The following is a 12,537-nucleotide window of genomic DNA, read 5'->3' on the forward strand; positions in this document are numbered from 1 at the left end:
AACACCCACAAGGAAGGGGAGGGGGGAGGGTGATGTTTGTCCGGAAACCGGGAAAGGGAATAACACTTGAAATGTATATAAGAAATACTCAAGTTAATAAAAAAAAATAAAATAAAAAAAAATGATCATCCACCATGATCAAGCAGGCTTATTCCCAGGGATGGTTCGATATATAGAAATCCATCAATGTAATTGCTATATAAACAAACTAAAATAATAACAACAAAAAAAAAACATGATCATTACTAGACACTGAAAAAGAGTTTGACAAAATTCAACACCCCTTCATGTTAAATTTCTTGGAAATAACAGGAATTGAAGGCCCATACTAAACTTAGTAAAAGCAATATTCAACAAATCAGTAGCCAACATCAGACTAAATGGAGAGAAACTTGAATCAATCCCCCTAAAATCAGGGACAAGACAAGGCTGCCAACTCTCTCCCTACTTATTCAATATAGTACTCAAAGTCCTAGTCAGAGCAATCAGACAAAAAAGGAGGTCAAAGGGATATGAATTGGAAGGGAAGAAATCAAAATATCACTATTTGCAGATGATATGATAGTGTACTTAAGTGACCACAAAAGTTTCCACCAGAGAACTACTAAGCCTGATAAACAACTTCAACAAAGTGGCTGTGTATAAAATTAATTCAAACAAGTCAGTAGCCTTTCTCTACACAAAGGATAAACAGGCTGAGAAAGAAATTAGGGAAATAACAGCCTTCATAATAGTCCCAATTAGTATGAAATGCCTTGGTGTGACTCAAACCAAGCAAGTGAAAGACCTGCATGACAAGAATTTCAAGTCTCTGAAAAAAGAAATTGAAGAAGATCTCAGAAGATGGAAAGATCTCCCATGCTCATTGTTTGGCAGGATTAATACAGTAAAAATGGCCATTTTGCAAAAAGCAATCTACAGATAGATTCAATGAAGTCATTATCAAATTTCCAACTCAATTCTTAATAGAGTTTCAAAGAGGAATTCACAAATTCATTTGGAATAAAAAACAAAACAAAACAAAACAAAACAGGATAGAAAAAAACTATTATCAACAAAAAAGAACTTCTGGCGGTGGTGGAGGGGGGATCACCATCTCTGACCTCAAGCTGTATTACAGAGCAATAATGAAAAAAATGCATAGTATTGGTACAGACACAGGAAGGTAGATCAGAGGAATATAATTGGAGAATCAGAAATGAATCCACACACCTATGGTCACTTGATCCTTGACAAAGGAGCTGAAACCATTTTCAACAAATGGAGGTTAGTATGTAGAAGAAAACAAATCAATCCAGTCGTATCACCCTATACAAAGGTGAAGTCCAAGTGGATCGGGGACCTCCACATAAAACCAGGTACACTCAATCTAATAGAAGAAAATGTTGGTAAGGGCCTCAAACACATGGACAGTGGGGAAAATTTCCCGAATGTAACACCAGTGGATTATGCTCTAAGATCAAGAATTGACAAATGGGACCTCATAAAATTGAAAAGCTTCTGTAAGGCAAAGGACACTATTGTTAGGACAAAATTGCAATGAATAGATTGGGAAAAGATCTTTACCAATCTTATATCTGACAGAGTGCTAATATCCACAATATGCAAAGAGCTCAAGAAGTTCAACTGCAGAGAATCAAATAATCCTATTAAAAGTGGGATACAGAGCTTAAGAAAATTCTCAACTAAGGAATATCAAATGCCTGAGAAATACCCAAAGAAATGCTCAACATCCTTAGTTGTCAGGGAAATACAAATCAAAACAACCCTGAGATTCCACCTCATATTAGTCAGAATGGCTAAGATCAAAAATTCAGGTGACAGCAGATGCTGGTGAGGATGTAGAGAAAGAGGAACACTCCTCCATTTTTGGTGGAATTGAAAGCTTGTATAACCACTCTGCAAATCAGTCTTGTGGATCCTCAGAAAATTGAATATAATACTACCTGAGGGCCCAGCTATACCACTTCTTGGCATATACCCAAATGATGCTCCAACATAGAGCAAGGACACACACTCCACTGTGTTCATAGTAGCCTTATTTATAATAGCCAGATGCTGAAAAGAATCCTGATGCCCTTCCACAGAGGAATGGATACAGAAAATGTGGTACATCTACATAATAGAGTACTACTCAGCTATCAAAATCAATGACTTTATGAAATTCATAGGCAAATGGATGGTGTTAGAAAATATCATCCTGAGTGAGGTAACTAAATCACAGGTTATAAAACCACAGGTAGCACTCACTGATAAGTGGATATTATCCCAAAATCTCTAATTACCCAAGATACAATTCACAGACCACATGAAGCTCAAGAAGAAGGACGGCCTATGTGCGGATACTTGAGTCCTTCTTAAGAGGGGAACAAAAGAATTCATAGGAGGAGGTATAGAGACAAAACTTGGAGCAGAGACTGAAGGAATGGCCATTCAGTGCCTGCCCCATTGTGGATCCAGTCCATATATATATATATATACATATATATATATATATATATATATATATATATATATATATAGTCACCAATCCCAGAAAATATTGATGATACCAAGAAGTCCATGCTGACAGGAGCCCGGTTTATCATTCTCTTGAGAGGCCCAGCCAAAGTATGACAAGTACAAAGGTGAATGCTAGCTACAAACCACTGAACTGAGAACAGGGTCTCCATTGAACAAGTTACAGAAAGGAGTGATAGAGCTGAGGGGGCTTGCAATCCCATAAGAACAACAATAACAACCAACCAGAGCTCCCAGGGACTAAACCATTACCTAAAGTGTACACATGGACAGACCCATAGCTCTAGCTCCCTATGTAGCAGAGGACAGCCTTGTTGGGCACCAATAGCAGGAGAAGTCCTTGGTCCTGCCAAGGCTGGACCTCCCAGTGTTGGGGAATGCCAGTGTGGAGAGGCAGGAATGGGTGGTTTGTTGGGGAGGGGTTACATTCTCATAGAAGAAGGGGGAGGGGGTAGAAAATAGGGGGTTTATAGATGAGAAATTGGGAATGGGAATAACATTTTAAATGTAAATAAAAACCCAATAAAAAAGAAAAATATATTCCTATATAAGAGAAGAAAATTAAAACAGGTTCATTGAATGAAACAAAAAGAAAGAAGACTAATTTATTAGTAGCAAGCTAGTAAGTTGCACACCTCCATGTCCTTTATATCAATTCCTGCCTCCAGGTCCCTCCCCTGACATACTTCAAAGATAGACTATGATGTGACGTTATGAAATGAAATAAATCCTTTCCTGCCCCCCAAATAGATTATTTCAAATCAGAGAATTAGGAATCACTTTTGGGGGGATTAAAGTTATGTATTAAACAGTTATAGCCAGAGGGACTAAGGTGTGCACTAAGGGTTTGTCTGTGATCAGTCAGTTCACACAGACCTAGAAGGCCTTTGATTGTGGTCAGAGCAGCCATGTGAATGGTTTAAAATCCCTCTACACAACACATTTTTGTTTATACTGTGAAGATATTTCTCAAGAGGAATATGTATTAGGCATGGCTCATCTCCAATATTGGCTATATGTTCATAGATAAATATGTATGGGATAGAATTGGAAAGGAAAAAATATCTAGGACAATAGTATTTTCTCTAAAGTCATTAGGACACCATGATTTACCCCATATGAACAACAATGCCAACCAACCAGAGCTTCCAGGGACTAAGCCACTACCCAAAGACTATACATGAACTGACCCTGGGCTTCAACCTCATAGGTAGTAATGAATAGACTATTAAGAGCACCAGTGGAAAGGGAAGCCCTTGGTCCTGCCAAGACTGAACCCCCAGTGAACTTGATTGTTGTGGGGAGGGTGGTAATGGGTAAGGATGGGGAGGGGAAGCTCATATAGAAAGGGAGGAGGAGGGGTTAGGGGGATGTTGACCTGGAAACCGTGAAGGGCAATAATAATCGAAATGTAAATAAGAAATACTCAAGTTAATAAAGATAAAATAAATAAATAAAATTGTTCCATGGTACCATGTAGTTCCATCACTAACATAATCTGTGGGAGGGAAATGAACATCTATCAAAAACCTCTACTTACATTATACCAATAGTTCTCACATGTGTGCAAAAAGAGAGAGGCACTGCAGCATCATAACCTGTGAGATGAATTAGTAATGACCCAATTCCCACTTCTCTATCAAAAATTAAATTAATGAATTGCATATAACTCATGTAACAATTATAACAAGAACAACATTCAGTGCTAACTGTATAGTTAAAAAGCAGAATAAGAAAGTTACAGAATTTTTAAAGTGACATGATTATATAACTACTTCCTTTGAGAATTTTTAACATGGACTAAATAAAAATAGCTTAATATATAAAATATTTGGTAGAATATTCTGTTTTTATACTAATAAATTTGAAGTTTTGAGGGTAATGAACACCTGGTAAGAAATACATTGATAGGTTTTTATATACTACTATGGTACTAGATTCTCACATAATAATTATAAAATTCAAAATAAAATGCAGAAGTATAATTCTAATTTTTAAAGATATTATTATAATTTTCATTACTCATTTTAGGTCTGGAGAGATTTACTAATGAATAAACTAGGTGTCCTCCATTCAAAAAAGAATCATTATAGGATTGGATTCAGCAAATCCCAGAGACTTTGAGAATACATTACTTTCATTGTATAGACTGAGTCTATCTTCTTGTTAGGAAAATTAAAATTGGCCAAAGGGAAGCCAGATCAGATAATAACAGCTGATTGGTACAGGTTTCCCATTGTCTCCTTATATTGTGACATCACAGTGTCTTATGATTCTTCCTCTGCTTGCATTCTTCCCTTCATCACCCCAGTCTCTCAGGACTTCTGAGTCGTCCAGAAAAAAATCACTTCATGTTATCTTTAGCAGCATTGGTGCTAACTTAACCAGAGTGTTTTGAAAAGTTTCCCCTTCAAGCTCCTAAAAGCAGTTTCCCTGCTAAATTTGCTTGAAGAAATCTTAGGATTATCATAGCAACTTTTAGAATTTGTGTCTTAGTCTGTTTCTATGAAACAATAAAAGGTATTAAGGAGAAATATGCTTTATTTGTGAAACTGGCAGTAATCTCAGAAGCAATCCAGCCTGTGTTTTTCCTATGTGACACGCTTTGTGTAGAAGAGACAAACATTTGTTCTGAGGAATATTGTAAATGTATTTCAACTAGTTTTTAAGTAAAAGACTACTTTAGGATTACATGCTTGATAGTATCATCAGATATACCAAGCATATATTGCATCCTTGTGAAAAAATGCACACTTTTTGATATTTAAAGACTTATTTTGGAAAAAAAAAGTGGAAGGATTACTATGACTATTATTTTATTACTACTGATTTCGGCATTTTCATTACAGTTCAAACATTGTTCAATCCACAGTATTAGTCTGCCATTTAATCTCTGTTATAAGGCATTTTAACAACACACACACACACACACACACACACACACACACACACACAGAGAGAGAGAGAGAGAGAGAGAGAGAGAGAGCACGCTAAATATTAACAACAGAATATAAAACAGTATGAAATAAATAATGCCAATCATTAGCTTTAATGTCTACCACATGATGTGTTGCTCTACAAAGAAAATAATAAAGTGGATATGGTCAAGAACATAATTCACAGACACTATGATGTTTGTTATGTAGTAGGAGAGACTGAAGTGAGGATGGCATAGGGTAGCACTTTTTAGTTTAAATGAGGTAAATCCTATAGAAAATTTTATATATTCTGATCTGTTTTTAAAACAATGTGCAGTAGTTTACTTTGAGATTTAGAAATTACTTTAAACGTTCTTTTCTACACTCAGAAAAATGTTACAGAGATGATCCAAGGTGATCATAGCAAATAAATATAAAAATGACAAAACATATTCCACTATAATAGATATATTACTGATCTCTATATTGTAGTTAACCTCTTGCTTATGTCTTCATTCCTACAGATTATGATATGGATAAGAACAGATACTGTACTTGTTCCTAGACAAAACTTTTTTTTTCCATCTTTATTAACTTGGGTATTTCTTATTTACATTTCAATTGTTATTACCTTTCCCGGTTTCTGGGCCAACATCTTCCTAACCCCTCCCCCTCCTCTTTTCTATGGGTATTCCGCTCCCCATCCTCCCCACATTACCGCCCTCCCCCCAACGATCCAGTTCACTGTGGATTCAGTCTTGGCAGGACCAAGGGCTTCCCCTTCCACTGGAGCTCTTACTAGGATATTCATTGCTACCTATGAAGTTGGAGCCCAGGGTCAGTCCATGTGTAGTCTTTGGGTAGTGGCTTAGTCTCTGGAAGCTGTGGTTGGTTGGCATTGTTGTTAATAAGGGGTCTCAAGCCCCTTCAAACCCTTCCAGTCCTTTCTAAGATACCTTAAACGGGGGTCCCGTTCTCAGTTCAGTGGTTTAATGATGGCATTCGCCTATGTATTTGCTGTATTCTGGCTGTGTCTCTCAGGAGAGATCCTTATCCAGTTCCTGTGGGCCTGCACTTCTTTGCTTCACCCATCTTATCTAATGAGGTGTCTGTATATGTATTGCCCACATGTGGGGCAGGCTCTAAGCGGGTGTTCATTCTGCCTCTGTTCTAAACTTTGCCTCCCTATTCCCTCCCAAGTGTATTCTTGTTCCCCTTTTAAGGAAGGAGTAAAGCATTTGCATTTTGGTCATCCCTCTTGACTTTCATGTGTTCTGTGCATCTAGACCATTTGGGCTAATATCCACTTATCAATGAGTGCATACCATGTGTGTTTTTCTGTGATTGGGTTACCTCACTCAGGATGATATTTTCCAGTTCTATCCATTTGCCTATGAATTTCATAAAGTCATTGTTTTTGATAGCTGAGTAATATTCCATTGTGTAAATGTACCACATTTTCTGTATCCATTCCTCTGTTGAAGGGCATCTGGGTTCTTTCCAGCTTCTGGTTATTATAAATAAGGCTACTATGAACATAGTGGAGCATGTGTCTTTGTTACATGTTGGGGCATCTTTTGGGTATATGCCCAAGAGAGGTATAGCAGGGTCGTCAGGTAGTTCAATGTCCAATTTTCTGAGGGACCTCCAGACTGATTTCCAGAATGGTTATACCAGTCTGCAATGCCACCAACAATGGAGGAGTGTTCCTCTTTCTCCACATCCTCACTAGCATTTGCTGTCACCTGAGTTTTTGACCTTAGCCATTCTCACTGGTGTGAGGTGAAATCTCAGGGTTGTTTTGATTTGCATTTCCCTTATTACTAAAGATGTTGAACAATTCTTTAGGTGTTTCTCAGTCATTTGGCATTCCTCAGCTGTGAATTCTTTGTTTAGCTCTGAACCCCATTTTTAAATATGGTTATTTGTCTCCCTGCAGTCTAACATCTTGAGTTCTTTGTATATTTTGGATATAAGCCCTCTATCAGTTGTAGGATTGGTAAAGATCTTTTCCCAATCTATTGGTTGCCGTTTTGTCCTAACAACAGTGTCCTTTGCCGTACAGAAGCTTTGCAGTTTTATGACATCCCATTTGTCGATTCTTGAACTTAGAGCATACGTCATTGGTGTTTTGTTCAGGAAATTTTCTCCAGTGCCCATGTGTTCGAGGTTTCTCCCCACTTCTTCTTATAGTAGTTTGAGTGTATCTGGTTTGATGTGGAGGTCCTTGATCCACTTGGATTTAAGCTTTGTACAGGGTGATAAGCATGGATCAATCTGCATTCTTCACCATTTGCTGAAAATGCTATCTTTTTTCCATTGGATGGTTTTGGCTCTTTTGTCAAAAATCAGGTGTCAATAGGTGCGTGGGTTCATTTCTGGGTCTTCAATTCTATTCAACTGGTCTATCTGTCTGTCTCTGTACCAATATCATGCAGTTTTTATCACTGTTGCTCTGTAATACTGCTTGAGTTCAGGGATAGTTATTCCCCCAGAAGTCCTTTTATTAATGAACTCCTTTTTATGAATTCAAAGTATGAGGTTTTGAATAAATATTTGTCATAAACTATAACAGTAATTATTGCTATCATTTGATAATTTCTTATTAAATGAGGTGTAATGATCTCTTTCTTTGATTTATTTCCATTCACACTTGTATTAATACTCACAAATAAATACCCTCATTACTGAAATCACTAATATAAGACATATTTTCTTGTAGAAAATTTATGAAAAGTAATTGTGGAAGTAGTAAAAAAAATCTAATAATGTCTTCTAAACACTCAGTGGCCTCTCATGAGGAATTTTGTTTTATCTAGTTCAATAGAAATCGACCCTAAAGAATTCTTGTGTCATGACCCAGATGCAGCAATACTTGAATGCTGATAAGCATGTTTCAATTTAATTATGAGTAGAGTTGTTTCCTACACCTTGAGATAAATAATCATTGATGTTATATATATTTTATCTTAAGCTTTTAACATTGCTTCAAATGTATAAAATAGAAAGAAAAATATGGCATGAATGATATACATTTGAGATAATAAGCTTGTAAAATTTTTCCAATTATTTTTAATGAGTTCTAAATGAATAAAAGACAGGCAAATATAGAAAAAGTTGAAAATATTATTCTTTTAAAGTTATTGAGGTACTAAGGAATGCCTTGATCATATACAGCAAAAATTATTAATGAACACATAGCACACACTTTATAAAGTATAAAATCAGTGTTAATTTTTATTTTTCAATGACTCAATGTTAGACAGATTATTTGGAGATTAAGCTAGAATAATTTGAATGAAGTCATTGAAAACAAATGATAATGGAAATGAAAAGAACCATATTCTTCTAGGGAAAATATGGATCTGGGCTAAAGAAGCAAAGCTTATGTGATGATGTCAGTGCCTCAGGATAACCTGTACCAAAACATCTTGGTATATTGAATATATTATTTTATTAATTATTTTATTTATTTACACCCAAATGCCCCCCTTCATGGGTTCTTCAGCCTCTCCCCCCTCTTCTTTGCTTCTGATAAGGTGCTCCTCTGCCCACCCACACACTCTCACTTCAACCCAATAGTTTCCCCCTTCCCTGAGGCATAAAATTTCTATGGGATTAAGTGCATCCTTTCCCACTGAGGCCAGATGAGACAGTCCTCTGCTACATATGTGTGGACAGGGACACGGACCAGCCTAAGAATGCTATGTTGTTGGTGGCTTAGCTTCTGGGAGCTCTGAGGGGTTAGTTGATACTATAAATCATCTTTATGGGACTGCAATCCCTTTTAGTTCCTTCACTCCTTCCTCTATCTCTTCCATTGGGACTGTGACAACAATCCAATGCTTGTTTCAACAAGAAAGCACCTATTTCAACAAGGTCACAACTCCTAGTAGTCCCATTCCCTGGGCCAAGCATATTCAAACCACTATAATAATCTATGTTAAATTATTAACATATGATAACATTTATATTACGTGTCTAAGTGTAGAAAGATAAAATTTTTAGAAATGGGTTTTTGCCACTATGAAAATAAAAAATGCAACCCATTCTTCATGCCAGATTTATCATATGTCAGGGTACAATAAATAAAAAGTTGTGATATATAAAAATGTCACAAGATATTCTGAAGTGGAGACGTTCATATAAGTTATGTCTGAATTCTTTCCATCAAAGACTGATGTTGTTTAAAGCAAGTAGAAACTATAAGTATCTGCATTGACAATAAGATAAGAAGTACTGGATATCGAATTTGAAATTTGACCAGAAGGCTGGAACTGGGACAACAAAGAAACCAATGGCCAACTGTACATTTAACAGTCTCACTGTTTTCTACCACGTGATAAATTCATAGATTAAATCACAGGGTTTTGATGACCATGAGTATATTGTATAAACATATATCTCTGTTGAAATTTTAAAATTCATTCTTTTTGTTTAATTAAAAATAAAATTCTTGGTAGTATGAATCACGGTACGCCAGAGGAGTGGGCACCAGGATCTCGCTGAGCATCCCCCTGGCCTCGTCTCTTCCTCGCTTGTCCGAGCTTCAACACAGTCCGAGATGGCTGGCGGTAAGGCTGGAAAGGACTCCGGAAAGGCCAAGACAAAGGCGGTTTCCTGCTCCCAGCGAGCGAGCTTGCAGTTCCCTGTGGGCCATATTCATTGACACCTGAAATCTAGGACAACAAGCCACGGACGTGTGGGCATGACTGCAGCTGTGTACAACGCAGCCATCCTGGAGTACCTCACCGCAGAGGTACTAGAGTTGGCAGGAAATGCATAAAAAGACTTGAAGGGAAAGCGAATTACCCATCGTCACTTGCAACTTGCTATCCGCGGAGATGAAGAGTTGGACTCTCTGATCAAGGCTACGATTGCTGTTGGTGGTGTCATCCCACACATCCACAAATCGCTGATCAGGAACAAAGGACAACAGAAGACTGTCTATGGATGCCTGGATTCCTTATTATCTCAGGACTCCAAATATTCTTAACAGCTGTCCAGTGTTGTTGATTCCAGTGGACTGTATCTCTGTGAAAAACACAATTTTGCCTTTTTGTAATTCTATTTGAGCAAGTTGGAGGCTTAATTAGCCTTCCAAACCAACCAAATTTCTGCATTCGAGTCTTAACCATATTTAAGTATTACTGTGGCTTCAAAGAAGCTATTAAATCTGAAGTAGTGGGTTTTGATTGAGTTGACCGTTTTTAAAAATCTGTTTGGATTTTAATTGTGATGCAGAAGTTATAGTAACAAACATTTGGTTTTGTACAGGCATTATTTCCACTCTGGTGGATAAGCTCAATAAAGTTCAGATCCCAAAACTAGTTTTAAACTTGCTTAATAATTGGGACTTATCTCTTCGATCTCAGCAACAAGTACATTCTTTGCAGTGTATCTTTACAGTGTATTCTTTACAGTGTATCTGTAGATCAAAGTCATAAAAAGAATAAGATTCTTTAGATTGGCTTACACAATAAGTCTCCATGACCCAATAATGGCTGCCTTCACTAGTCACACTGAAACTGGCAATTGTTCAGAACTCCAAGCTGGACACTGGGGACACTACTACCATTAGCAAAAGATTCATTATCTTCAGTCCATGTTGGAAGGCCAAAGAGGCTGCTTCTGATGTCAACAAAGGAGGATGGGGGCACCTCCATCAGCAGCAGAAGCAGAAATAGGGTAGATTAAATTGACAGCAAAGCATGAAGGCAAAAAGTCAGGGATATAAACGTACTCAGCTAGGCCCGTCATGTTTAGTTATGTGCATATGTATCATCACATAAATTAATACAGTAAATTTGCATTTTGACTTATTATCTGAACTCTTCTTGAAAATTAAAACAAACAAAACCTGAAATGAGCCTCTAAATCTAAAGCTAACCTACAGAAAAGGACAAGGACACAGTTCGAGGCACTAATATAAACTGTTCTCCTGTGGTTAAAATAAAAGGAACATTTTTACTACTTCCAAAGAATTAGGTTAAAAGAGATCTTAATCCTTGTGTTGTGGAGCTAAACTTGCCAAGGTCCTTCAAATCCTCACATTCTGTTACAGTAAAGGAATTCTCAAGTTTGCATCTCACACATAATGTACTTCTGAATGAATAACTTACTATTGCATGCACAATATGTCCATATAAATGTATCATGTTATATATCTTAAATGTATTTGGATGTTGTCACTCATATTTTAGTGAGCTGGACAATATAAATATTTTTTTAATTTTATATACCATCTCATTTTTATATTAAATAAATGGTTAGTTGTTTTATCAAAATGCATAAAACTTATTTTTAATTAATATTAATTTTGTTAAAATGTACACTATTTTTGGGGGGACAGTCGTGATAGGCCCCATTTGGGGAGCATTGCATAGTCTCAGTAATAGTATCAGGCCTTGGGGCCATGCATTGAGCTGGATTCCTTTCTGGGCCTGTCGCTGTACATCCTTTTCCTCAGCCTTTTCTCCATTTTGGTCCCTGCAGTTCTTTCAGACAGAAAAAAATTATGAATCAGGGTTTTGACTGTGGGATGGAAACTCCATCCCTCACTTGATGCCCTGTATTTCTGCTGGAGGTGGGCTCTCCCAGTTTCCTATTATGACTATATGGCATTTCATCTACAGTCCCTTCCTTGAGCACTGAAAGTCTCTCACATCCCAGTTCTTTGGTACATTTTGGAAGGTCCAATAAATATGAACATTGAAATTAAGTATGACATTGAAATTATATTGTAAAATGTCATTTTGTTTCATTGTGAGCACAAAGTGTTTTTTCGTTTGTTTGTTTGGTTTTTTTTTTTTTTGGCTTTACTTTTTTTTCCTCCATCTTTATTAATTTGTGTATTTCTTATTTACATTTCAATTATTATTCCCTTTCCCAGTTTCCAAGCCAACATCCACCTAACGCCTCCCCCTCTCCTTCTATATGGGTGTTCCCCTCTCCATCCTCCCCCCATTACCACCCACCCACCAACAAACACATTCACTGGGGGTTCAGTCATGGCAGAACCAAGGGCTTTTCCTTCCACTGGTTCCCTTGGTAGGCTATTCATTGCTACCTATGAGGTTGGAGACCAGGGTAAGTATAT

The 12,537-nt window shown here is 37.1% G+C and overlaps 1 pseudogene; it reads left to right on the forward strand.

The window, feature by feature from the left end:
- The first annotated feature begins 9,905 nt into the window (after positions 1 to 9,905).
- LOC103692766 (histone H2A.Z pseudogene) lies at positions 9,906 to 10,745 on the forward strand (annotated as a pseudogene).
- Positions 10,746 to 12,537: the final 1,792 nt, after the last annotated feature.

Source organism: Rattus norvegicus, chromosome 7 (genome assembly GCF_036323735.1).
Source record: "Rattus norvegicus strain BN/NHsdMcwi chromosome 7, GRCr8, whole genome shotgun sequence".
Classification (NCBI taxonomy): Eukaryota; Metazoa; Chordata; class Mammalia; order Rodentia; family Muridae; genus Rattus; species Rattus norvegicus.